At 36.1% G+C, this 25,964-nt stretch overlaps 1 protein-coding gene and 1 long non-coding RNA gene across 5 annotated transcripts in view; both read right to left on the bottom strand.

Moving 5' to 3' along the window:
• KIAA2026 (KIAA2026 ortholog) overlaps positions 1–25,964 on the bottom strand; it is a 104,836-nt gene that overhangs the window by 75,436 nt on the left and 3,436 nt on the right. The window lies entirely within an intron of this gene.
• Positions 14,122–25,731, bottom strand: LOC122685760. The gene is made up of 2 exons (XR_006338545.1): positions 25,683–25,731; positions 14,122–18,735 (listed from the first exon to the last, which is right to left on the bottom strand). It is a non-coding gene; the product is annotated as an uncharacterized LOC122685760 (long non-coding RNA).

Genomic DNA, 25,964 nt, shown 5'->3' with positions numbered 1-25,964 from the left:
ATGCACTTTTTCCATCTGTATTTGTGTATCTTTATGAACTCTGAAATGAGCTTCCTTGATAACTCAGTTGGTAAAGAATCTGCCTGCAATGCAGGAGACCCTGGTTCAATTCCTGGGTCGAGAAGATCCCCTGGAGAAGGGATAGGCTATCCACTCCGAACTACAACAGTCTTTGAAATCAAATATGAAAAGAACCCCAACTTAAAACAAACCTTCAAACAGCCCTAGAGCCAAGGATTAAAACAAGATGTTTAAAAACTAACAAAATATCAAAACATCCTACAAAAAATAACTTCATATTGGTATTTTTTAAAAAATTAAAATATGCTTAATCTCTTATTTCAATTATGTAGTTTAATGTTATATAATGTTTTACAATATATACAGCACAACTGTACAGAAGAATCCATACATAATTTATAAATAAATATGCATACAATTGGGGTGCATAATGGAAACTTGGAAACTTTTTCTGCTTGAGGAGCCAGACCATAAAAATTTGGAGACTTCTCTCATCTCAGGTATATATAATATATCTGATACTTCAGTTTTCAGAACAAGGAAATCTTCATCCACACACACATTTATCACAGACTGTTAAATCTGTTTCCTAATTGATCTTCTTTACTTTCTGTTCTCCCAATTGTTACTCTTATTCCCTGTGCATTTTTAACTTCTCTTTATCCAACCCTCCAGTTCCTTGTTTTGAGTTCTTTATTTGCTCTATTTACTCTAACATAGTTCAGCCTCATGTAGGTAACTAGTTGGGGTCCACTGATCCATCATATATGACTAAACCTCTCTTTTTCATGTTTTTGTTTCAGCTGCACACTGCAGCATATGGGATCTTAGCTCCCCAGTTATAGAACCTGTACCCCTTGCAGTGGAAGTGCAGAGTCTTAACTACTGGACTGCCAGAAGTCCCATGACTCACCTCTTTTTTTATCTCACCTCCCTTGCCCAATATATCTTTCTGTCTCAGGCACCCTATCTCTCTCTTGCATCTCAGCTGAAAGGTCCTTCATTTCTATACCTTCACTACTAAGGACAGTAGAAAAAAAAAAAATCACCCCTTTCTAGTCTACTGTCTAACTGTAACCTACACTGGACTCACCTAAGATGACTTCTTTGAAGGAAGCAACTCCCTTTTTGGTTCTCCATAACAGCAACTTCAAATGTCACCATTATTCAAAAGCTTCACCTCACTATCCATTATCACATAGTAGCTGACTTTGCTTACTACTATTTCACACAGAAAATGGTAGTTTTAAAGAAAGAGTTCCATTAACTTTCTGTTTCTCAAAAAAAAAACTTATCTGAATTCAAACAAAATTTATCTGAATTTTAAGTTGCAGTGAAAAAAGTGCTTATCAAAAACTAATCCAGCAGTAGGTTTTCAGAATTTGTATTTCATTATTTCCTGCATTTTCAGCCTGTCCCTGCTAGTTGCCTTTAGCATATAAACATGTCCCAGTTTTTATTAAATACAAACCATTCCCCTCATGAAGTACCACATCTAAACTCTTGGTCTGTTTCACTTTTCACACTTCAAACTATCATTTGCCTACACCTACTCCACTGAAATCCCTCTTCCCAAATGACCTCCTACTTATGTAATTCAAATGATAATTTTTCATTTCTTATTCATTCAACTTCTCTATACCATCCAATTACTCTTCTGTCAAGACTTTAATCTGGACTTTACAGAAAGAATAGTTTTAGATGGATAGGCAAGAGTGGAGAAGCAATACTAATTAAGAAGAAAAATATTCATTCATAGTATTCAAATTCATTCATTCAAAATATTTACTGAGCAACTGGGATTCAGCAAGGACAGGCTGACAGTTTGCATATAATCAGGTTGAAACAATGGTGACACCACTGGGGGGGGGGGCGGGGGGAAGTGAGAGTTGAAAAGAAAAACAGGAAATCTGGGAAGCCTGGGTTAGAAACACACTTAGTTTTTAACATTTTCACATAACAGTTACACAACCAGCTGTGAAAGTTCTATGGACAGAAATAGGAAACTAAAACAAAAGGAAAGGCTGAAGACATAGATGTAGAAGTCTTAGCAATAAAGTCATAAAAAACAATCTCTCCACAGAGGAACAAATATAGGGAGACATGATCTAGAAGCATAACATTAGGGATCATCCATAATTATAAAGAAAAACGTAGCAAAAGAAGAGGAAGATTCAAAAGATAAGTTATTTTTAAGACAAGAAATAGCACAATAACCAACAAAGAGAAAAGTTTTATTATCAAGTCATCCAAACTACTTAATCCTCCAAGGAGATGGAGAAAGTACTAAGTAGAAGCCAAGGATTAAGCAAGAAGACATTCATTAGTAAAATTCAAGAGGGCAACTTTAATAAGGGAATAATTAGAAATAACTTTGTAAGTTAAAAAACATCTCAGAATTTTTGCTCATACCTGAAGTGGGCATCAAAAAAATTGACGATAACACCCCTCCCCCAAAGAAGTACCAAAGACCACCACTGAAAACCAATCATTTTGCTTAGAATAAATTTCCATTTCTTGATTTTCCCTTTCTAATTTAAGGAAGGCACAAAGGTAAATGGCAAGTTTTTATTTACATAGGAAAGTTCTGAGAAGTGCCTTACCAACCTTGAGAGCTCTGATATGCATTTTCCATAAGTTAGGGCTGCCCTGTTGAACATTTTACTAACTTTATAGCTATTCCTTATCACACAGAAGCAGTCAGTTCTCAGTACAGGCAGAACAGAGGGCTCCCTAGGTCACTATCTTTCAGAGACTGGTTATGCTATTTTTCCCTAGAAAACACTAAATCTGTGACAAGTCTGCAAAGTGGGCAGGCAGATACTCTGGCTTCCTTTTCTTGGCTAACGCCTCTAAATATCTGCCAAGTGTTGATGAGGATTTAAAGTGGGATACTGTAAATTCAGAATACTTTCAGATGTGACAAAGACACAAAGAAGAAAACTGGGAAAGTTAGAGTGATTCTTGCCTCTACCTACTTGAAATAACAGATCATAAAAAAGACATGTAGGGACCTGACAAGAGCTGAAGACTTAAATGAAATTAGGAAGATGTAGAAAGTGGATATCATGGTGTTTATAGAAAATAAGTAATGCTACCAATTTCTCTATTGTTCATTTCAAGAATGGGAAGAACGTCATTCTTACTCCCCACAAACTAGTAAATTCCTATTGTTCTCTCATATACTTTTAATTCAAAACTGAACATTTTACTTCCCCTACTTTATGGAGATATAACTCACATAAACCAATGTGTAAGTTTAAGGAGTATGATGTGTTGATTTGACACACATATATTTTGCAAAATGATTACCAGATGATTTGATACACAAATATTTTGCAAAATGATTACCAGAGGGTTAGCTAACACCTCCACTGGGTCACATAACTAAAAACAAATATTTAAAATTTTCATGTCTGAATTATATTTTTCTTCTGATTTAAAAAATCTTCAGTTGTTTTACCTTGCCCTCTGGGTTTTGCAAGGTTTAGCGTGTGTTACAGGACTCTATCCGGCTGTACTGCCTCTCATTTACTCCACAAACATTTAGTGAGCACTGCTGGGTCCCAGGCTCTGCTTTGGGAGCTGGGGATTCAGAAGACAGTGGTCTTTGTCTTCCAGGTATTTATGCTCTCTTGCATTTTTCCATTCAGATATGCTGCTTGGTATTGCACCTCTGCACCAGTTTCTCTCTTCTTTCTTCCCCTCACCATCTGGTGAGCTTGTTTCTTCAAAACCCAAGCCAAATCTCTCCCTCCTTGGAGACTTCTCTATCTTTGACAATAATCATTCAACTCCATCTCATTGTGGTTTCCCCTTCTTTATGTCTTTAGTTACAGAAGATCTTTTCTGGGAGGTCCTGGTCTTTTTCATTGAAGGCTATTCTGCAAATAGTTATGATTTTGGTGTGCTTGTGAGATGAGGTGAGCTTGGGGTCTTTCTACTCTGTCATCTTAGCTAATCTCTCCACCTTTCACTTATTTCTTATGCCAAGTGACCAAAAAATGAGTGGCTCAAATGTTGATTCCACAATACTATTAAAAAAATATAAAAAGTACCTTATGTAAAAATAAGAACATAAAAATTTCATTTCTGAAAAACTAAGAAAAAATAATTTGACAGAGGACTCATCTGATCAGATATTAAAATGGATTTTAAAAGTCACAGTAATAAAGAATTTTAACGCCAGAAGATGAAGAGTTAAACATACCAAGAGTATAGTGAAGAGTTCAAAAGTAGATCCAAATACTTTAATATATTAATATTACAAAATAGTATATCAAAGCAATGGAAAAAAAAATGATGCTGTGACAAATAGCTGTATGTGAGGTAAAAAATAAAGCTCAACTTCAACCTCACTCCTTGACCAGACTCATTTATTCCTTTTTTCAACACTAAGTTCTCATAGATACTGAGTTAGGTGTAGGCATCAAAAGTTACAGGCAAAATTCCTCCTTGCTGAGTTTACATGCTAGTAAGAAGAGACACAAAAAGTGAGTAAACAAATATATACACATAAGTCCTAACTATAAGATACTGTAAGTTCTGTGAAAGACAGTCAAGAATGATTTCTCCGAGGAAATGACAAGGAGCCGCCAGCCATGATCAAAACAAAGAAACAAAAAAGGCAAACCAAAAAGCCGAAGAAAACTTTGGGGATAAGAGTGTTCTAGGTAAAAGAAAGAGCAAGTATAAAGGCCCTGAGGTGAGAAATGGCTTGGCAGGTATATAAAGAAGAGTAAGCTAAACTCCTAACTATAGCCTAAGTGCCAATGAAGTGCTTGATGCAAGGTACTGACATCTCAATGCACATTTTTTTTTGAAGTTTACCCTGACTGCTGGGTAGAAAATGGACTCTAAGAGAAAAAAGCAGAAGCAGGAAAAACAAATTGGCAAACTATAGCAGTATTCTAGTCAAGAAATAATAAAGTTTGTACTTAAGGGGAGACAGTGAAGAGAAATGTGCAAGATTTAAATATACTTCAGAAGAAGAAAACTCAGAAATTGTTGATATACTTAAAATGAGAAATAAGTGAAAACGAAGAATCAATGAAAAGAGCTAGTTTTTTGGTCAGAGCAACTTCACAGATAGTGGAATCATTTGCTCAGAAGGCAAGGATAGGCTTAGAAAAGAAAAAAAAAACCTAAAGCTAAGTGGTGTGTGTTTTTTTTTTTTTAATTTCAATACTTTATTTATTTGGCTGTGCCCGGTCTCAGTTGTGGCACTCAGCATCTTTGATCTTCACTATGGCATTCAGGATCCTTTTTACTTTCTGCAGGCAGGATCTAGTTCCCTGGACCCCCTGCACTGGGAGCACAGATTCTTAGCTACTGGATCACCAGAGAAGTCCCTAAAGTTCAGTTTTGAGTGTGCTAAAATTTGGAATGGCTAACTTTTATTCAACATAGTATTGGAAATCCTTATCACAGCAACCAGAAAATAAAAAGAAAATAAAACAAAATTGGAAAGGAAGAAGTAAAACTGTCACTGTTAACATATGACATGATACCATACATAGAAAATTGTAAAGACACCACCAAAAAACTACTAAAGCTCATCAATGAATTCAGTAAAGTTGCAGAATACAAAATTAATATACAGGAATCTATTGAGTTTCCATACACAAACAATTAACCCTCAGAAAGAGAAATTTTAAAAAAATCCCATTTACCATCAAACCAAAAATACAATACCTAGGAAAAACATCTAGGAATAAATCTAAGGAAATAAAAGATCTGTACTTGGTACAGTGTACATTATAAGACTAATGAAAGAAACTAAAAATGATAAACAGATGGAAAGATACTCTATGTTCAGTGAATGGAAGAATTAGTATTGTTAAAATAACTATTCTACCCAAGAAAATACAGAGAGTCAATGCAATCCCTATCAAAATACCAATAGTATTATTCACAGAACTAGAACAATGAATTTGAAAACTTGTATGGAAACACAAAAGACACTGAAGAGACAAAGCAATCTTGAGAAAAAAGAAGACAGATGGAGGTATCAGGTTCCTTGACTTTACTACAAAGCTACAATAATGAAAACAGTGCAATACTAGCACAAAAGCAGACACACAGACCAATGCAACAGAATAGAATACAACCCCCCTCCCAACTATGGCTAATTAATCTGTTAGAAATGAGGCAAGAATATGCAATGCAGAAAGGGAGTCTCTTCAACAAATGGAGTAAAATAATGAAATTAGATTATTTTCTTATACTATATACAAAAGTAAACTCAAAATGGACTAAAAAACTAAACATAAGATGGAAAACCATAAAACTACCAGAAGAAAACATAGGAAGAGCACTCTCTGATATAATTCATAGTAATGTTTTTTAAATATTTCCTTTCCTGTAGTGATATTTCCTTTTCTAAAGCAAACAAAAGCAAACATTTAAAAACGAGGTCTTACTAAACCAAAAGCTTTTGCACAACAAAGAAAACCACCAATAAAGTGAAAAAAACAACCTACACTGGGAAAAAATATTTGCAAACAATGCGAATAATAAGAGATTACTCTCCAAAATATACAAACAGCTCATACAGCTCAGTATCAAAACACCAATACTAATTTAAAAATGGGTGGAAGCCCTGATAAGACATTTTTCCAAATAACACATACAGATGACCAACAGGCACATGAAAAGATGCTCAACATTGCTAATCATCAGAGAAATGGAAATCAAAATCACCATGAGATATCATCTGATACCTGTCAGAATGGCTATTATCAAAAAGACCATAACTAACAAATACTGGCAAGCATACTGAGAAAAGGGAGCCCTTACCTACTGCTGGTGGGAATGTCAACTGGCCCAAGTACCGACAGTCCCCAAAGACTAAAAACAGAACAACCATATGATCCAGCAATTCCACTCCTGGATATACATTCAAAGAAAATGAAAACACTGATTCAAAAAGATACATGCATCCCAATGTTCACAGTAGCATTACTTACAATTGCAAAATATGACAGCAACCTAAGTGTCCATCAACAGATGAGTGGATTAAAACAGATGTGGCTTGTGTGTATGTGTATAAAATATACAGAATACTACTGTAACAGATACTAAAATAAACAGAATACTTCTGAGCCATAAAAAAGAATAAATTTCACCATTTGCAACAACACAGATGGACATGAAGGGTATTATGCTTTATGAAATAAGTCACACAGAGAAAGACAAATACTGTGTGATATCACTTATATGTGGAATCTAAACAATAAAACAAATAAATAAAACTAGCAAAAGCAGACTCACAGATATAGAAAACAAACTAATATTTACCAGTGGAGACAGGGAAGTAGGGAAAGGCAATCATAGGGGTAGGGGATTAAATAGATGGCAACTATTAGGTATAAAATAAATAAGCTACAAGGATATATTGTACAACATAGGAGATATAGCTTATATTTTATACCTTTAAATGGAGTATAATGTATAAAAATTTTCAATCAGTATGTTGTACACCTGAAACTAATATTGTAAATCAATTTATACTTCAATAAGAAAAAAAGGAAAAAATGGTAAAACTTCACAGAAACAGAAAAAAAAACAAAACTGAGACATCCAAATGAATATAGGAAACTAGTGAGAGTATTAACCTATTTTAATAGGGGACCAGGCAAATGAAGAGGAGACATTTTTACTATAATACTTCTCCTACCATTTAATTTTTTGCCACCAAGATGTATACATTATTTTTTAAATTAATAAACTATTGACAAAACAAACACTACTGAATTGCTAAGCAAAGTCAGTGTACATCAGTTACACTATTTCCTTTAGATTATCACAGTAGTTACACTTTATATGCATCAGTTCATGCATCATTCAGTTCAGTCGCTCAGTCCTGTCTGACTCTTTGCGACCCCATGAACCATAGCACGCCAGGCCTCCCTGTCTATCACCAACTCCCGGAGTCCAACCAAACCCATGTCCGTCAAGTAGGTGATGCCATCTAACCATCTCATCCTGTCATCCCCTTCTCCTCCTGCCCTCAAGTCTTTCCCAGCATCAGGGTCTTTTCCAATGAGTCAGCTCTCTGCATCAGGTGGCCAAAGTATTGGAGTTTCAGCTTCAATATCAGTCCATCCGATGAACACCCAGGACTAATATCCTTTAGGATGGACTGGTTGGATCTCCTTGCAGTCCAAGGGACTCTTCTCCAACACCAAGCGTCTTCTCCAAAATCACAGTTCAAAAGCATCAATTCTTCGGTGCACAGCTTTCTTTATAAGTCCAACTCTCACATCCATTCATGACCACTGGAAAAACCATAGACTTGACTAGAAGGACCCTTGTTGACAAAGTAATGTCTCTGCTTTCTAATATGCTGTCTAGGTTGGTCATAACTTTCTTTCCAAGGAGTAAGCGTCTTTTAATTTCCTGGCTGCAGTCACCATCTGCAGTGATTTTGGAGCCCAGGAAAATAAAGTCAGCCACTGTTTCCCCATCTATTTGCCATGAAGTGATGGGACCAGATGCCATGATCTTAGTTTTCTGAATGTTGAGCTTTAAGCCAACTCTTTCACTTTCATCAAGAGGCTCTTTAGTTCTTCTTCACTTTCTGCCATAAGGGTGGTGTCATCTGCATATCTGAGGTTATTGATATTTCTCCTGGCAAACTTGATTCCAGCTTATGCTTCCTCCAGACCAGCGTTTCTGATGATGTACTCTGCATATAAGTTAAATAAGCAGGGTGACAATATACAGCCTTGACGTACTCCTTTTCCTATTTGGAACTAGTCTGTTGTTCCATGTCCAGTTCTAACTGTTGCTTCCTGACCTGCATACAGACTTCTCAAGAGCATAGTTTTTAATAATTTATGCTGCAAACACATACTGTCAATCTCACCACCCTAAGTATCTAAATGCTCCCTCCACCCTGAAATCTCTAATGATCCTATTCTCTCCAGTTTCTCTTTCAGGTAGAAAGGCTTCTTTCTCTCAATCTCTATAGCTCTAGATCATAAACAGCAAGCACTGTGATTAAGCACCTAGGCTTTGGAGCTAAACCGATTCAAATCCAGGTTCTGCCACTAATTAGTTTGTGTAAACTAATTTTCCTGTATCTCATTTCTTCATTTGTAAAACAGGTTATGTAAATCATGAATTACTTCAAGAGTTGTGAGGATTAATAATTTAATATAGATAAAGCCTATCAAACAGAGTGGAAGTACTGGCATAATGCAGCCAAGGCAGGTTGCTGCTAATCCCTCTTGTAAACTGGAAAATTAATCACATGTATTGTTTAAAAGAATAGCTATACAGTAATGAAAATATTAGAATTTGTGTGACTGAAAACATTTAAAAATAGTTTTAATATATATTATTATAAATTTCACAAATTCATCATGCCATCACTGATAGCTTCAACCTATTTGTTAATAAGTTATGCTAATTTTTAGTGAAAAGCAGTTTGCATTTTTTTGTTGGTAGCCTTTCAAAGCACAAGATGGCTAATCCACATGATGAAAAAATAACCTTAGAAGAAAAAACTACAGAGTCAAACAAAATAAAGCAAAACAAAACCATCACTAAAGGAAAGGGTCCTACAGTTGCTATCTGTAATCTGACATGTAACAATATACATACATAACAATCAAATAACAAGTAAAATCAAATCTAGTAAGTGATAAGCAGAATATATGGCAAAATACATAAACTACATGTGGTAAATTCAAATTCTATATTGAACTTTTTGTGAGTAAATGATACATACATATACAGATGAGGTAAAGAAGACTAATAAGTGATATCTGATGGGATAGGTGATTTTGTATTTTTATTTTTTGACAATTTTCCATTTGTTTCCAGTCCTCTTCAAAGAGCACAAAGAATGGTTAGAAAAGTATTATAATCAGCATATACAAAGAAGGGATAAATGTTAACTATTTGTAAAAAAGGATTTACATGCTAATTCGGTGGTGGTCTGCTGCAGAGCTTGGGGTACTGAGTGCAGCATTGCGTGCATGGGACATTTTGAAGGAGGTCACCATTATCTTCATTACCTCCACCGTAGTTTGAAGAAAAGTGAAGTTGCTCAGTCGAGTCCACTTTTGTGACCTCATGGACTGTAGCCCACCAGGCTCCTCTATCCATGGAATTTTCCATGTGAGAGTACTGGAGTGGGTTGCCACTTCCTTCTCCAATGCATGAAAGTGAAAAGTGAAAGTGAAGTCGCTCAGTCGTGTCCAACTCTTAGCGACCCCATGGACTGCAGCCCACCAGGCTCCTCCATCCATGGGATTTTCCAGGCAAGAGTACTGGAGTGGGGTGCCATTGCCTTCTCCGTCACCATAGTTTGGCCCCAGGTGAAAAACTGCACAGCCCCACCCATCAACAGAAAATTGAATTAAAGATTTACTGAGCCTGGCCCCGCCCATCAGAACAAAACCAGTTTCCCCCTCAGTCAGTCTTTCCCATCAGGAAGCTTCCATAGCCTCTTATCCTTCTTCATCAGAGGGCAGGCAGACTGAAAACCACAAACACAGAAAACTAACCAATCTGATCACATGGACCACAGCCTTGTCTAACTCAATGAAACTAAGAGCCAAATTGTGTAGGGTCACTGAAGACGGACAGGTCATGGTGGTGAGTTCTGACAAAACGTGGTCCAGTGGAGGAGGGAATGGCAAACCATTTCAGTATTCTTGCCTTGAGAACCCCATGAACAGTATGAAAAGGCAAAAAGAGAGTTCACTGAAAGATGAACTCCCCAGGTCGGTAGGTGCCCAATATGCTACTGGAGATCAGTGGAGAAATAACTCCAGAAAGAATGAAGAGACTGAGCCAAGGAAAAAAAAACACCCAGCTGTGGATGTGACTGGTGATGGAAGTAAAGCCTGATGCTGTTAAAGAGCAATACTGCATAGGAACCTGAAATGTTAGGTCCATGAATCAAGGCAAATTGGAAGTGGTCAAAAAGGAGATGGCAAGAGTGAACATCAACATTTTAGGAATCAGCGAACTAAAATGGACTGGAATGGGTGAATTTAACTCAGATGACCATTATATCTACTACTGTGGGCAAGAATCCCTTAGAAGAAATGGAGTAGCCATCATAGTCAACAAGAGAGTCCAAAGTGCAGTAGTTGGATGCAATCTCAAAAATGACAGAACGATTTCTGTTCATTACCAAGGCAAACCATTCAGTATCACAGTAATCCAAGTCTATGTCCTGACCAGTAACGTTGAAGAAGCTGAAGTTCAACGACTCTATGAAGACCTACAAGACCTTCTGGAACTAACACCCAAAAAAGATATCCTTTTCATTATAGGGGACTGGAATGCAAAAGTGGGAAGCCAAGAATTACCTGGAGTAATAGGCAAATTTGGCCTTGGAGTACAAAACGAAGCAGGTCAAAGGCTAACAGAGTTCTGCCAAGAGAATGCACTGGTCATAGCAAACACCCTCTTCCAACAACACAAGAGAAGACTCTACACATGGACATCACCAGATGGTCAGTATCAAAATCAGACTGATTATATTCTTTGCAGCCAGAGATGGAGAAGCTCTATACAGTCAGCAAAAACAAGACTGTGAGCTGACTGTAGCTCAGATTATGAACTCCTGATTGCCACATTGAGACTTAAACTGAAGAAAGTAGGGAAAACCACTAGACCATTCAGGTATGACCTAAATCAAATCCCTTAAAATCATACAGTGGAAGTGACAAATAGATTCAAGGGATTAATATGATAGACAAGAGTGCCTGAAGAACTATGGATGGAGGTTCATGACATTGTACAGGAGGCAGGGATCAAGACCATCCCCAAGAAAAAGAAGTGCAAAAAGGCAAAATGGTTTTCTGAGGAGGCCTTCCAAATAGCTGAGAAAAGAAGAGAAGCTAAAGGCAAAGGAGAAAAGGAAACATATATCCATCTGAATGCAGTGTTCCAAAGAATAGCAAGGAGAGATAAGAAAGCATTCCTCAGTGATAAATGCAAAGAAATAGAGGAAAACAATAGAATGGGAAAGACTAGAGATCTCTTCAAGAAAATGAGAGATACCAAGGGAACATTGCATGCAACGATAGGCCCATTAAAGGACAGAAATGATATGGACCTACCAGAAGTAGAAGATATTAAGAAGAGGTGGCAAGAAATCACAGAAGAACTATACAAAAAAGATCTTCATGACCCAGATAATCAAGATAGTGTGATCACTCACCTAGAGCCAGATATCCTGGAACGCAAAGTCAAGTGGGTCTTAGGAAGCATCACTACGAACAAAGCTAGTGGAGGTGATGGAATTCCAGCTGAGCTATTTCAGATCCTGAAAGATGATGCTGTTAAGTGCTGCTCTCAATATGCCAGCAAATTTGGAAAACTCAGCAGTGGCCACAGGAAAGGAAAAGGTCAGTTTCATTCCAATCCCAAAGAAAGGCAATGCCAAACAACGTTCAAACTGTCGTACAATTGCACTCATCTCACAAGCCAACAAAGTAATGCTCAAAATTCTCCAAGCCAGGCTTCCACAGTACGTGAACTGAGAACTTCCAAATGTTCAAGCTGGATTTTGAAAAGGCAGAGGAACCAGAGATCAAACTGCCAACAACCGTTGGATTATGGAAAAAGCAAGAGAGCTCCAGAAAAACATCTACTTCTGCTTTATTGACTACGCCAAAGCCTTTGTTTGTGTGGATCACAACAAACTGTGGCAAATTCTTAGAGAGATGGGAATACCAGACCACCTGACCTGCCTGCTTAGAAATCTGTATGTCGGTCAGGAAGCAACAATTAGAACTGGACATGAAACAACAGACTTGTTCCAAATCAGGGAAGGAGTACGACAAGGCTGTATACTGTCACTCTGCTTACTTAACTTATATGCAGAAGACATCATGTGAAATGCCAGGCTAGATGAAGCACAAGCTGGAATCAAGATTGCCGGGAGAAATATCAATAACCTCAGACATGCAGATGACACCACCCTTATGGCAGAAAGCGAAGAAGAACTAAGAGCCTGTTGATGAAAGTGAAAGAAGTGAGTGAAAAAGTTGGCTTAAAACTCAACATTCAGAAAACTAAGATGATGGCATTTGGTCCTATCACTTCATGGCAAACAGATGGGGAAACAATGGAAACAGTGATAAACTTTATTTTGGGGGGTTCCAAAATCACTGCAGATGGTGACTGCAGCTATGAAATCAAGACACTTGTTCCTCTGAAGAAAAGTTATGACCAACCTAGACAGCATATTAAAAAGCAAAGACATTACTTTGCCAACAAAGATCCATCTAGTCAAAGCCAAGGTTTTTCCAATAGTCATGTATGGATGTGAGAGTTGGACTATAAAGAAAGAAGCGCACCGAAGAATTCATGCTTTTGAACTGTGGTGTTGGAGAAGTCACTTGAGAGTCCCTTGGACTGCAAGGAGATCCAACCTGTCCATCTTAAAGGAAATCAATTCTGAATATTCATTGGAAGGACTGATGCTGAAGCTGAAACTCCAATACTTTGGCCACCTAATGTGAAGACCTGACTCATTGGAAGACCCTGATGCTGGGAAAGATTGAAAGCGGGAGGAGAAGGGGATGAACAGAGGATGAGATGGTTGGATAGCATCACCGACTCAATGGACATGAGTTTGAGTAAACTCCAGGATTTGGTGTTAGACAGGAAGGCCTGGCATGCTGCAATCCATGGGGTCGCAAAGAGTCGGATATGACTGAGTGACTGAACTGAACTGAAAAAATTAAAAACAGATCTCAGTTATCCTATCATTTACCCACTTGCCAAAAAAACTTTAAAAATAACAGTTAATTTCATTTTCACTACCAACCAAATTTCCTATCGTGGAATTAGTTAAGTAGAGGAACTTACTAATATACAGGAAGTTGTATCATTATCAGGGATTCAGATAAACTGGAGGATATTAATGGTTCTCATACTTGTTGAGTGCTCTTTGGCTCATCATGAAATAATGTCATATTTAACATAATTAGTTTTTTCCAAAAACCTTTTATTTAGCTTGTTATGATGTTTAAGATTATGTTCTTATAAATACCTATCAGTTACAAATATAGGTTTGGGTTTATAAAAATCAAGCTGACAAATTAAGCATAACTAGCTGATATTGTCAATATGTACTTGCAATATAATAATTATATTTGTCCTATGCATTTTTTTTTTTTTTGGTTACTGGTAAACAAAGTTGTAGAAAATAACTTGGAAGATATAATTATTTAAATAGGTAAAATTCTGTACTTAACATATTTTTCCCCCTGAAAACTGGAAGACTGAAATTATCCACTTAAAGAAACAAAACTAAGTCCAACTTATTTAGATATTTAAACATGGCATATTATCCAAGTTATTTAGCAAAAGGAAATATTGTCTCTTCCTTCTAGCATTATTCTAAGATTTTTGCTTAATAAAAAATCCTTTTCTGTAATGTAAATGGATACATTTCTATTTAATCCTTCACCAAATCTGCTAAAAGAAGCAAAGTCAAATGTAAAATTAAAACCTATTAACTAAGCTTAAAATTAAGGGATGGGAAAACAACAAACTGATGTTAGTTTTCTCTTCTAATTCATCCCATCTATGTGTCTCTTGTAATTCTCTAGTTTAAAACGTTTTAACTTAATAACTCACTAACAAGGACTATCAAACTCTCTATTAGCACAGCATGTCAGACCCTTTAAGATCTGGCTCCATAGTCTGGCTCTTTCAGTCACAGCTGTCATTACTTTTCTATATATAACTAGCACTCTAGCCAAACTAAACTACTGACCATTCCCTAACTACATACAGTGACTTTGTTGCTCTGCACCTTGGAGTATGCTATTCTTGTTGCCTGGAAAGACCTCCACATCAACTCAGTTTATCAGCTTTCATCTTTCCATTTTCACCTTGAACCCCTCTACACTGCCAATCAAATAATAAGCATTGTAAATATATGTTGACTGTAAGGAACATTACCCATCTTTCTACATTAACCACACACTACCTTCTATCATGCTTTTATCTATTGTAGCCATCCTTCAAGAGAGGATATGGTATCTGAATTCAACTTAATTAAATATATGCTGAGTTTCTCTGCCCTTGAAGAGCTGGTTTCTAGAAATACAAAAGCATCAGAAAATCTTAAACTTGGTGGGGCAAACAGATAGCTTCAATATCATGATATTCAAAAACTTCAATACAAATCATATGAATACAAAAAGTGGGCTAAGAACAGAGGAATATACCTAACTCAAGCTGAAACAGAGGAGGAAGAAATTGTGCAATTCTCCTTATGAGATAACAATTTTGCTGAATATTTTTTAAAAAGCAGCAATTCTGACTTGATATAACTGAGCATTTATTTGATTTTGATAAGCTCATTTATTTCATTAACTGAAGAATTACCAGTTAATATCACAATACAGACAGACACATAACTACCATACAATTTTTAAGTGTTATAACCAAATGCAAAGCGAAGAATCATGGAATGCAGTGAAAAAATAAATCTGTATCAGACTTCATAGAGGAGGTAAAATCAGAGCTGAGCCTCAGACAATAATTAGGATTTCACTAGACATAGAAAAAAGAGAAGAAGACACTCCTGATGTTTTGAAATTGCACTGAATTTGATGACATTGATGGCAACAACTGGAAACTGAATTCCAGAGAAAGTCAATGTCTAGTTCAACAGAAGTGTTGGTGGCAAAACCAGAATTAAACTCACTTTACTCCCAAAGTTAAGACATCTTCAGTACAGTAAGTCATATGTTAACGCTTTCAGAGTTCTAGAATACCAAGGGGGCTATTTCTAAAACATTTTTCCTCTCAATTTAATGCAGAGCAAAACTACTATTTAATAAACAAGTCTCTCTGAACACCAAATAGTATAAACACAGGCATAATGTAAGACTATCTTCAGGTACTATTCAAATTCTGTTATTTCTGTTAAAAGCCTAATTCTTCCTTCATTTAATTGGAATTTGCTATACTTTAACCAAACATCATCATAACTTATTGAATGTTTGTTAATTCTGTGTCTTAAAATTACAGTTCTTAACTTTTTTTTGGTCTGTGCTCCTCTGCTGACTTAATAAAAAGTTTTGTACCCTCTCCCTAGATAAAATGTAGGCACCAGTCCACAGTCCCACACACACTTCTGCATACAGTATGGGGTAGGGGGTTTTAGAACTCTAATTTTTAAATATCATAAAGGCTTGGAACTCAAACTGAACTATAAAAGAGAAATACAAAATTTAAAAAATAAAAGACTATAAGGTCAACTAGTACATTACTTTGCCTGATATAGTGCAGAGCAAAGCTATGAGAGCTAACCTAGATCTCTTTTCATTGCTCCCCAAAATCAAATAAGAAACACAAAGAATACCATTACTATCCACAGCTGATTTTTGATGTAAGATCACACAAATAGGCTTAAATGCATAAAAGTGACAGGAATAGAATCTTGGATCTTTAATTTCAGGCTTTTAAAAATTCTGGTACTATTTAACACAGGAATTACTCATAGAATATTTTAATTCTAAATTAGAGATTGCTCTGTGTAATATTCTATGATAAACATGTGACTTTCAAGGTCTCTCCATTCTTTTTCAAAGGAATAGAAATGCAAACACCTAGTATCCTGTGTCCCCAGCCCTCCCCCAACACTATCCCTCACTTGTTACCACTTCTTCAAGCTCTATGTATTTCACAGAACACATGACTATATGAAATCTGCTTCTTAATTCTCTCCTACCTTCCCTTCATTCTGCCTAAAGGCTGACAAGTATAAAAGCAGTGATTAAAAAAAAATACTTCAATGAAAGAAATTTCAAATTCTGAGGTGAAATCAGTCATGAAACAGTGTTACTATATCCTGAAGTTATCAGTCCTGGAACTTTATTTTGCATTAAAATCATTTAGGAGTTTATTAAAAATGTAGCTTCCTTATCCCCACCCTGAGATACTGGGTTAACAGATTTAAGTATGCTATTCTGGGGCCAAGGTCTCTGCCTTTAACACAATTCTAATGCTGGTGATTTAGGAAATACTCTTTGAGAGGCACAGCCCCAAAACCTTTTAAAATGACCGGTACAACTTATAGCTACCTACTACTTAATTTTCAATTAACATTTATAGAAGTCAATAGTAACAAGTCAAGCAGAAAAAGTCCCTGCCTGCATAGGTTTTATATTCTAGTGAGACAGGAGAAAAATATATATAATTAAATCATATTATACATTAGGCTGCAATAAATGCTATGAAGGAAGACAAAGAAGGTTAAGAAAGGATACATACTGACCAGACAGAGGGAAAGACTTGCATATAAGGTAGCAACAGAGTAGAAAGTGAGGGAGACAGAAAATGAGCTTATCTGTGCGAAGAGTCAAATTTAAACTTGCTTTTCCTCAAGCACAAGTATTTGAAGATAGATATAAAATATGCCTTCTATTTTGTTTACGGATTATATTTTAATATTTTTATCTTCCAATTTTAGTAACTCACATGTTAAAAATTGGGCTCGTGGGCGAACATGGAAACAATCCACATTTATGTCTATAGGGAAACACTTCTATGTAATATAAGTTTTTGAAATGATCTGTTTCTCTCCTCAGTGCCAAATGAAATGGATTTGTTCTTATTTTATGAAGACACAAGAACAGACCCTGAATTCACTAGGAATTATATATTTAGCAGAATCTTGGTGTACCTTACTGCATTTGTTAAGTAAGCTACCACTGAAATTGAAAACAAGTTTAAGAACATAAAGCATGAAATGCCGCAGGGAAAGTAATTCCAATATTCTACCTGCATGCACATTTTGTAAGAGAGATTTTCTTTCTAATCTCAACCTTAAAAAACTGAAAATGTACATACATCATTACCATAAATGTCAACGTACTAGGTTAGTATAAATTGTAGAACTGAAACCAAACTATTTACATTTAAATTTTGCAAACTTAAACTGTAGTAATTATAAAACGGCATGTTACCATTTGAAAGAAACCTTATGTCTAGCAGATGAGACATATCTGAAGGAGAAAGGGGGCTATCTTTTGGAAAGAGAAGCTCTCCAAAACACTTCATGTGCTAAATAGTAGTTCAAATACTTTCTGCAATTATATCCTGGCAAAATTTTTTTCACTGATTGTAACTTAGAAGGCTTAAACTTCCACAAAAGAGCAACATTAATAAAGTAGTACTTACAAAGTATAACAAGAGGTAGTTTCACCTTAAACTAGTTTATCTCAATCTGTATTCTCATCTTTCTTTATCTTTTAGAGGGATGCCTAGAGAGAAATGAACAAGCCTGAATCTCCAGATATACTACCGTTGAAGAGATATAAAACAAGCTATCAGAAGAGTTATTTTTGTATGAAGGTACATTCAGATGGCTCTACTCAAAAGCTTTAAATATGAAAGCTTGAAATGAGTTCTTAGTACTAGCTATTTCAAGCATTTCAAACTGCACCTACAAAATCTGAAGATTTTATATTTTGAATGATATTATAGGGAGGTGGGAAGGGGGTTCAAAAAAAAGAAGAAAAAAAAAGATATTATAAAAAGGAACAACAATAACACACGATCAGGGATTCCCAGGTGGTGCTAGTAGTAAAATAACCTGCCTGCCAGCACAGGAGACATAAGAGACACAGGTTTGATCCCTGGGTCCGGAAGATCTCCTGGAGGAGGGCATGGCAACCCACTCCAGTATTCTTGCCTGGAGAATTCCATGGACAGAGGAGCCTGACGGGCAACAGTACATGGGATTGCAGAATTAGACGTGACTGAAGCAACTTAGCATGCATGCACATATTGTAAAAAAAAAAAAAGTATAAAGTGGACGGGAAAATTAATCACCCACAGTCACACCACCCAGTTACAGCATCTAACATGACTGTACTGTCTTACAACTCTGATAATACATATTTTTAACCCAATTCTTTTCAAAGTTGTAGATTCTAATTTCCTTTAAATATAATCTCTTATTAACTATAAAAGTAATCTGCTTATCACAGAAAATCTGACATAAAGAAAATTTTAAAAGCAAAATGAATAACCACTATTAACACTTTATTGGTTTTCATAAGTCTTTTTTTTCAAAGTGTATGTATTTAATATCTTGATTTTAAGCACAATTAATTGTGGAACATTCACTGGTCCCAAGTGGAAGATGATGTAACAAAGGGCTTGGTTATCAGATAATACCACCACTGGGGTTTATTAGTGCTTCCCATTAAAAAAGAAGAAGAACAACCTCTTCAAGTAATTTAAAATACATTTTAAAGATTCATATTATTATGGAAGCTCCTTGGAAATGAAAACAGCTATTATTTGTTCTCTACTCTTGTGGAGAGAACCTAGAGATCATTGGAGAGCTAAAACACAAATACAAAAAGAACATAATCTTCTCTCCAAAAACATGATTTATTACCCTTGCTCTACTTTTTTTTTCTTAGAAATAAAAATAATTACAAGGGCACAAATACAATGAGAAACAAACTTTGAGGCAAAACACCTTACAGTCTATTAGGGCATTTTTTTTACTGTATTATATCTAAATCATTTTCAAATGGAACAAAATCCCCTAAAATACTAAAGCCTGTAACTTTACTATATTCCAACTGATACCTTTTATTTATTCCACAACGTTTTTTTTTTTTTTTTGGTGCAGAGGCTTATTAGCTGCTTCATGGCATGTGGGATCTTCCTGGACCAGGGACATAAATTGTGTTATCTTGCATTGGCAGGCAGATTCTTTACCACTGAGACACCAGCGAAGCCCTTATTTATTCCAGAATAAACTCTTTTCAGCTTCATTAACTGCCTTTTCTCAATTAAGCATTTCAACTTTTAATATAAAATTATACACACTTTAATTATATTTTTCTAATCTTTCCAAATTGAAGACAAATCCTTACACAAGGTTCTGTCTTGGATCCCCTTATATTTTTACTAGACTCTATCCTGGGCAATCTTATTCCCTCCCATTTCTTCAACCATTCTCCTTTTGCAGGTTAATTCCTAATTAAACACCTCTAATCTAGCACAAGTCACTTCTGAGCTCCGTATTCAGCCTTCTAATAATTCTCAGCTGCGTATCTTCAAATGCATGCCTCCTTTCACATTCCCTCAACATCACCGTCACTTGGGCTCAAATTTATTCATATTTTGGACATCATCCTCTCCATCACACCCACATCCAGTAGCTTGTTACTGTACTACTTTTACTTGCAGAATTTACTTCTCTTATAGCTTTATCCACCAATTTATTTCTACTGCTTATTATTTTTTGATGGTATTAACTCAAAAGCCTTTTAATAGGTTTCCTTCATTCTCTCTTCTTCCATTTTAGCCTTCAAACCTTAAAATAGTAGTACAATCATGTCACTCCCTTAGCTAAAAACTGTGATGAATCCACAATACCTACATTATAAATTCCTTAGCAAGCAATCAAGGTCCTCCATAATTACTGTTGCTGTTGTTCAGTCACTAAGTCATGTCTGACTCTTTGTGACCCCCATGGACTGCAGCACACCAGGCTTCCCTGTCCTTCACTATCTCCCTGAGTTTGCTCAAATTCTTGCCCAATGAGTCGGTGATACTATCTAACCATCTGACCCTCTGTCACCCCCCCTCTCCTTTCGCCATCAATCTTTCCCAGCATCAGGGTCTTTTTGAACGAACCCGCCATAATTAGTCCCAGCTTATCTTTCTAGACTTATCTGCCACTACAGGATCTCATCATTCTATACACTAACCAACCACTGGATATAAACCACTCCTCCGCAATATACCCTCTTCTGCCTCCATACATGTAATTGTTTGTTTACGTACCATCTTTAAGTAAGGGATAAAGTCATGTTTATCATTGTAACCACAGGGCTTCACAAACTACATCATAGGATAGGTCAAATAATTCTTCCATGAACTCTTCAACTTCACCTATCAATAGTCTACTCACCTTTCAAAATTATGACCTCTAAAATAAAATCTAACAAAGTATTTTTTTCAATTCCAGCTTTCCCACCTCCTTCGAGTAGTTGATCCCTCCTCTGTACTTTCATAAAACTCTATAATAAAGCTCAATAATAAACTCTATAACAAAGTAGTCCTCAAAGAATGCACCCTTAGAATATATAGTTAATCCTTGAACAACAGATGTTTTAACTGCTTGAGTCCACTTAAACACAGATCTTTTTCAACAGTAAATACTACAGCACTACACGGTCCTCAGTTGGATTCAGCTGGTTGAATCTGCAGATTCAGAACCCCCGATAGAGAGGAACCAAGTACATGCATCTGAACTGTGGTGCTGGAGAAGACTCCTGAGAGTCCCTTGGACAGCAACGAGACCAAACCAATCAATCCTAAAGGAAATCAACCCTGAATACTCATTGGAAGGACTGATGCTGAAGCTGAAGCTCCAATACTATAGCCACCGGATGAGAAGAGCCGACTCACTGGAAAAGACCCTGATGCTGAGAAAGATTGAGGGCAGGAGGAAAAGTGGACGATAGAGGAAGAGATGGTTGCATGGCATCACCGACTCAATGGACATCAGTTTGAGCAAACTTCGGAAGACCGTGAAGGACAGGGAAGCCTGGCGTGCTGCAATCCATGGGGTCCCAAAGAGTCAGATATGACCGAGTGACAGAACAACAAAATATATGGAGGGTCTACGCAGGGTCAAGTTAGATGCAGATTTTCGACTGCATCAAAACCAACATATACCACCAAAAATCCAAAAATGATTATGTCTTCCCAGTTTGTAGGGAGAAAAATCTGAGGAGCTCAGCAGAATCTCATCATTAAGGGTTTCCTCCCATAATTTGTTTTAAGCCTTTTTTATCCCTTAGCAAAAAATCATACAACTAAGTATATCGATATCTCAGGATGCACTGTCAACAGCCCCATGACTTCCAGGTGTTTTGACAATGGATCATGTCTGAAAATCAGTTTTAACATATTTTAACCCTTTACCATAACTGTGTATGTAAACCTCTTGGGCCAAAACTGTCCAACTGTCCCTTAAGTCACAGAACAAAGCAGGAGCTCAAAAAATGTCTTGTTAGTTGAAATTCTTCCTTCATCCTTTTATCACTGCACTTAAAACATTTTCTAAATCTTCTTAAACAGCACTTTTTTAAAAAAGAATAATAAATTGAACTACATGGCGTATCAAGCACTAACATTCTATAATTCTGAACAAGAAGTAAACCCAGATTCTATTACCAAAGGTATTCAATTTTTAAAGATTTACATAAAAAAAGATAGAATTACACATTCCAGTGGGAGTTGAACTACTAGGGAATAAGAAACGCCTTGTTAAAATCCCCAGTTAATTTCTGGGTTTTGATCTTAGCTGAGAATAAGCAAGCCAACAAATTTCAAATTTAACTAAGAAGGAGATTAAAATCAATGTACAAAATCCATATGTAGTTCAGTTACTACTTGTACTTGGAAACCTCTGTTTTCAAATTTCTGAGGCTTCATAATGATGCTTTTGTATGTTCATGTCTGACTAAAAAGCAATTACAAAACTAAGTTATCTTTACCTATATTTTAAGGGAGCCTTTTAAAAAAAAATAACCCATTATATGTGCCTCTAACAGCAACTTAACTCAGAAATCAACAAGGATATATCATGTTCAAGCTTATTTTCACCAAAATATTATTTTAAATGGCCAAAACTAAAACTTCAAATTCAGCTCTGTTGGGGTCACTAGTGATGCCTATTCTGTAATTGTAACTTATTAAAACTACATGGCAACACTCTTAAAACTTTCAAAAATACTTTAAAATTTAAAAGCATTCAAAAATATAATTTAAAATTCAGAAGAGGCAAAAATTCTTATTAGGCATAACTTCTTATTAAGTATTTTCTATTCCTTTCCACTTATTAGATGATTTTCTCCTATTCCTTAATGCTAATTGCTATTTCCCTCGTGGGTGTATGGGCGTGTTCAGTTAAGTCTGACTCTCTGTGACCCCATGGACTGTAGCCCACCAGGCTCCTCTATCCATTGGATTTTCCAGGCAAGAACACTGGAGTTGGTTGCCATTTCCTACTCCAGAGGATCTTCCCAGCCCAGAGATTGAACCATATCTCTGGAGTCTCCTGCACTGGCAGGTGGATTCTTTACCATTAGCGCCATCTAGGAAGCCCTCAGTTGCCTCAGATACATAAATGAGATCCTTTCTAAAATATCTAACTGTGAGACTAGAAATGTTAGTCTTAGTCGTAGTTCTATCACAAATATTATATATATAAAACATATTGTTATATATTACCAATATAATTACATTATGATAAAATGTCATTTGTAAATCATATACATGTAGTGCTATCATAAACATAAGACACAAACCAAAAAATTTAGAAATGTTAACAGGATAAAATAAAAATAAAATATACTAATGTTGTAATGTTTTCTTTCTTCTCCCCAGTTGATCATCCTGCATACCTGCTGAAAAGCACACACTATTCTGGAGACCATACTGTAGCCAGAGGAAGTACCTGTAGTTCCCAGAAACACCTTGCTATCCCATGCCTTGCATTCACTGTAGTTCAATATTCTGGAATGTTTCTCTCAAACCCTCTAAGAAAATCCAGAAGCAATCTTCAACTTCTTTAAGAAATAGTTCAAGTATAAGCTTCTCTATGCCTTTTAACTCCATTATATTGTAGAATCATCAGTGTTTTTAAGTGTCTTTTCCCCTACTCAACTATATACCACTTAAAAGAGTAGAAAACCTCTCTTTTGATATCTGAATGTCTAGATCTGAAAGATACACATTTGTGCAATCAATACTTTCAAAGCACAGATGAAAACACTGAGATTCAAGTTATACAATCTGCCCAAGGTACATGCTACTGGACTGCTCTGCAATAATGTGACACCCTCTCTATCTGATATACCTCATTTCTTGCTCAGTAATATATGAAGCAGCTGTAAAATTCTCCTTAAATTTGAAAATAAGGGTTAATTCAGTATCTTGCAAATACATATGAGAAGACAAAAGAGAACAAATTTAATATCTAAGTGTTTTTTATTACTAAAATATGATAAATCACTTATTTAGAAATAAGGTATCTGAATCATCTATTTGCTGAAAATCACAGTCACATGGACAGCCCATTATAATAGAGTATTTTTCTGGAGCATCTATATATTCTAATTGCATACCAAACAGTTATAATCTATGCTTTTCTTGAAGTGGTGCTCACTCAAAGCATTTATTTAGTAATGACTCGGATTTTAGGTTAGTACAGAAAAAGAAATGATTTCCTAGATCTACAACTGTGGTTTGTCGAACCTATTATTTACAAAATGTTTGTACATATCAAATACAAAAAAAGTGAGGCACTCAAAAAGCCTTAATTATCTCTTTGAGATCATCATGTTACTATTTACTACTAAACTGCAAGAATTTTATCTCTCCTGGACTAAGAACATCAGAAATAATTATTATGTTTATAAACAAAAGAATATTTTAAGTATGGATGCTGTTAGATCATAGCCTCATTCTAAATCCCTCTTTTTTTTTTTTTAAACATTTATTTTTATTTATTTGGCTGCATAGAGTCTTAGTTGTGGCATGTGGGATCTAGTTCCCTAACCAGGGATCAAACCCAGCCCCCCTGTATCAGTAGCACAGAGTCTTAGCTACTGGACCACAAGGGAATTCCCTAAATCCCTGTTTCTAATCTGTAAAACTAGATGCTTGGACTAGATAAACACTTTAGCTTCTTCCACATCTAAAATCTTGTGACTTCAACTTGGAATATACTTTACTACTTAAAAATAAAGTGAATGGACTTTTTCTTATGTGAGTCGTAGCTATGAAACACTGTGAAGACAAGGGTAACAAACACACTACACAAAACACCACTAAAGTATTAAAAGTAATATACAAATTTGTGAATTATTCTATTACCAAATAATTCAGTATTAGAAAAAGATTCAAGAAGAGGTTCCTTAAACAGAGCCGCCCTAATGAGTCAAGCACTAAGTTAACCATTGTTTTCAGTGAAAGAAGTCACTGGTAGTCTCGAAAACAGCGTAACTGGAAGCCAGCGACAGATTAGATTATTTTAAAACTACAATTATAAATCAAGGACAGAAAAGTTAACACAACTTTTCAGGTGCTTTTGGATAAAAGTACTCGCACACGTCCCAGTTTCAGATATGAGAATATTCATTTTATTCAACTACCACTACTAGTATTATAATGGTTAAAACTTATCTTGAGCTAACTATATGGGACTGGCACATTCGACTTTACATTTATTAATGCATTTAATAAACAGCAACCCCATTAATCAGGTACTGTCATTATCCTCATTTTATAGATGAGGAAACGGAGGCCAAAAAGGTAGAGTGATTTGCAAGTTCACTTCCTCTAGTAAAAGGTCAAATAACTGGATCACTTTCAACCACAATTTTCAACAACTTTCAATTACTTTTTTATTCCTGACGAATTTCCGCTAGAGAAATTCAATTGACTCCTATCAATCACAGAGATATAAATTAATATGTTTATTTTGGTAGCCTCCTGTGTTACATTATCACTTCTTACAAAGGAAAAATAATTGAGTAGATATACGGGTGGAGTATACCTAAAGTGTGAGGAGGGCAAGGCAACCCACTCCAGTATTCTTGCCTGAAGAATCCCCATGGACAGAGGACCGGGCGGGGTACAGTCAATGGCGTCGCGAAGAGTCGGACGCGACTGAGCGACAAAGCACACCCACCCACCTGGAGTGTACCGAGGGCGCACACACCCACTCACCCTCTCACCCACCTACCTAGAGTGCACGAGAGAGCGTCGAGCCACCTGACCTGCCTATGACTTCTGGGAGAAAGAATACCAACATCCTAAGCGTATTAAAATGTTTGTGTTGATACCAAATTCAGTCCTCTCAGATGAAGCTGAGAGAAAAAACCAAGAATATGCCACAGTAACTGTTA

Source organism: Cervus elaphus, chromosome 29 (genome assembly GCF_910594005.1).
Source record: "Cervus elaphus chromosome 29, mCerEla1.1, whole genome shotgun sequence".
NCBI classification, from domain to species: domain Eukaryota; kingdom Metazoa; phylum Chordata; class Mammalia; order Artiodactyla; family Cervidae; genus Cervus; species Cervus elaphus.
The sequence above is the reverse complement of the archived record's forward strand: the minus strand, read 5'-3'. Positions and strand labels throughout refer to the sequence as shown.